Source organism: Lactuca virosa, chromosome 9 (assembly GCF_052849685.1).
Source record: "Lactuca virosa cultivar CGN04683 chromosome 9, Lactuca_virosa_CGN04683_v6, whole genome shotgun sequence".
Taxonomy (NCBI): Eukaryota; Viridiplantae; Streptophyta; class Magnoliopsida; order Asterales; family Asteraceae; genus Lactuca; species Lactuca virosa.
In genome coordinates this window covers 91,123,518-91,127,150 of record NC_136434.1, presented here as the reverse complement: position 1 = coordinate 91,127,150, position 3,633 = coordinate 91,123,518, and the positions used below count along the sequence as shown (strand labels likewise).

Sequence of the window (3,633 nt, the reverse complement as noted above, 5' to 3'; positions counted from 1 at the left end):
ACGTAGAAAACCTCGTGTTGTTTTCCCTCCCATGTGTCACCGCCAATGAGTACGCGTCACCGCTAAAGGTCGTCGACAATAAAACCCTCTTTGTTCTCACTTTCTTTCCCGATCTTCTATGTTTTCCCTTCTTCTCTCTGCTCACCATCGTTGACCTCATCGGAATTTCACAGAAAACTTCGCAATTTCACCCCTCTCTACTCCATTTTTCTCCTTTTCTTTTCCTTTTCTCATCTCCCTACTAAATTTCTAACATTTGAGATGGTTGCCGGAATTTTGAGATCCCTCACCCTTCTTGCTGAAATATACCGCCACCATCATTGTTCTTGCCGAAATATTGATTTTGTAGATGTGTATTTGTATGTGTATTTTGTGTTTGTAGATATGGATGTGTATTTGTATGTGCATTTGTATGTATATATGTATTTTGAATGTATTTTTTGTATATATGTGTTTTTGTATGTGTAATTCTATGTATATATGTATTTTTGTGTATATGTATGTGAAATTATGTATGTATATGTGCATTTTGTATGTGTATTATGTATGTATATGTGTATTTGTATGAATTGAAATACATATAAATAGAGGCGACACCTTTAGTGGCGACGGAGAGCATTAGCGGCGACGGAGAGCAATAGCGGCGACCAATGGAGCATCAACGACGAACCAACAACAACGACCATTTAGCGGCGACATGTTGGACCTCTAGCGGCGACACCCGTCGCCACTAAAGATCAAAATTCTTGTAGTGAGGCTAGACAACCAACAAAGGATCGCCTTAACTCTGTTGTATCATGCACCATTGGGCTGCCCTGTCCATTGTGGGAAGGTACCCATTTTGCACAACTGCCTAAATTTTTTTCTTTCAATGTCTTGATGTACCAAATTTTCGGATCATCTTATATATCATTATGTATTTGATTGAGTGACTACAGATATAACTTATAGACGGGTCAAATGGGTGAAATTACAAGGCGGGTAAGAAAAGGGGTAAATTGGAATAGACCCCACAAAATTATCTTTTGTTTTTTAGAAATTCATATATAATTAACTACAATACAATTACAAAATTTGATTTGGGTTTTTGATCTTTAGTATCATGGACATATAAATGTCTTTATATTGGTATCAAAATTCAAAACTAATATGTTTAACAAGCCTAGTTTTCATTGTTAATAAAACATAAATCACACTGGTACATGCAACTATAAGGTAGTTAATGCATTATTGTTTGTGTATTCCACATTTTTAATAATATAGTATTAAAGTAAATTTTGGATTGGAGGCCCTCTATGCAACCGCATCAGTCGCACAACACTGGGACTGCCACCTCCTAATGAAATTCATACGTAAGAAATGCATTTTGTGAAAAAAATTGAATCAATTATTCATAAGAGTAACAGTGAAATCAATCAGGAAGAGGGTAGAACCTGAAAGCTGAACCTGAAAATACTTTTGAGTTAAACGTTGATCTTTGTTATATAAATGGTTTGATAATCGATATCAATAAATCAGAGTGGCGCAGCGGAAGCGTGGTGGGCCCATAACCCACAGGTCCCAGGATCGAAACCTGGCTCTGATATAAGAGAAAAGCTTCCATGCCATTTTTTAACAAACTTTTTGCCCCTTCACTTTCTGTTGATTGAGCTTCTATTGCCAACTTTTCATAAAGATAGAACTGAACTGACCTTTTGATTTCCCTTCAATGTATTTTTGCCGCTTCAATTTCTCTTGGTTCATTAAATGCTCCTGTAGAATCTGCTTTTCCATCGAAATAATTTGGCCTTTTCACTTTCTATTTAATTCTTTGTAGTGTTTCATCCAAAAATATAATATTTGATAATAATAAATAGTTTAATAAAAATTATTTCAAAATAATCAAGTACCTTAAATATCATTTAACTAGACTAAATCACCAATATCTCTCAGAAAGACCTTATCAAATCATTAATAGACAACTAGGTAACTTGGAAAAAGAGTTTTGTCAGTGAAAGAAAATATTTTATATCTTACAAACATATAAAAGTAGAATTTAGTGGCTAGACAAAAGAGTCCATAACGATTGGTTAATTGGGTTGAAATTATAACCTCTTGGTGTTAACAAAAATGGCGTTTGGAAATGCCCTCAGCATTATCAGGTACAGTTGATGATAACGGAAAACTGTATCAACATTGACGAACACCATGTATTGGATCAGTTTTCTGCTTGTACCCATCCACCATGGCATTACACCTTCGATTGGAAAACTTAACCTAGCTAGTTAAGAATTAACTCAAGAGAACAAAAATCAAGAGATGTAATATCATCTGAAGATAAGTAAATTTAAGAGGAAATTTCATTCAGAAACTGTAAAAAGGCCACCGGGATGAACACACACAGATATATCGGAGAGCTACAGTACATGGTGGCATTTTTGAGTTTTCACTGAACGATTCTTTCATCATGGTGTCTAATGACAAGGTACGTATAACTAAAGAATTAGTCCATAATGAGGCTTATAGACTTATATTATTAAGTTATAATATCTTATTCACTTTACTTATAGGTTTCTTACTTAATGGAGTTAATGGAAAATGACTTGGTAAGCTTGTATATTAGGGTCCTTTTTACTTGATACACAAAGAAGGGATTAATATACAAAGTCAGGAAAATGAGGCTTTTCCAATCAGTCTTAACTTGGGTCTCATTTATATTTTCCTTCCATTTCCTCAAGAAAACATCATTTATCGGGACAACACTTAATAGAGAGTTTATTTAACTTGTGTGGTGATTTGTATTTCCGATATGTGGCATGCAAAATGGATTCAGATTAATAGTTGTAAACTACCAGAACTGTCATTCCCCGCACACATAGAGCTAAGCATGTGCCGAACTATTTGATGCTTTCTTTATCTTGCAAGTTCATTTAGCATGAGCATGCTTCTTGATTGGTTTTCTTTCTTTCATCTTTTTCTTAGCAGCATATGGTTCTTTCAAGATATCAAAAAGCAAAGCAATCATGGATGCAGTGCCACTATGAATATGAGATACAAATGGATGTGGGTTCATCACATTCATAATGGATGTAAAAGGAAGTAAGATTCTCTGCTATTTTCTTGATGTGAAGTGTGAAGTTAATGATTCTTATTGTGAAATGTATATGGTAATCCAATAAATAGTTGATTTTTAGGGTTTACTGGTTCTTTTTCCATAAATGGATACATAGTTTTTTGCTGTCCGATTCTTTGTAAATTTTAAATTTTATTAAATAATTTTTAAACTAATTTTGTGGTAAAAAGGAAATTTTAGAGATATACCACTTAATTTTTCCCTTTCTTTCACAGTTTTTATGTGTTATGAATGTGATCTTGTTCTTATTAGCAACCGGAAAAGAAGATGGTGCATATGATGGAATTACCCTTTGGCATTTTGAATATGATCTTTGTCTTAATAGCAACATCTGATGATGGTGCGAGAGTCCTGGCAAGGGCAAGGGCAACCTAATTTTTCACTTTTAGAAAATAACTTGTAACTAAATTAAAATCATGGAATATTTATAGAAAGATTTTGTCGTTAGAAAAAAGAAAAGAAGCATGCATCCCTTAGCTTTTCATCAACAATATCAAAATTGGTCAATTCAGATCGTTCCC

General features: G+C 33.9%; 1 non-coding gene across 1 annotated transcript; it reads left to right on the top strand.

Annotated features, from left to right (window-relative positions):
• The first annotated feature begins 1,513 nt into the window (after nt 1-1,513).
• TRNAM-CAU (transfer RNA methionine (anticodon CAU)) lies at nt 1,514-1,585 on the top strand. The gene has a single exon. It is a non-coding gene; the product is annotated as a tRNA-Met (tRNA).
• Nucleotides 1,586-3,633: the final 2,048 nt, after the last annotated feature.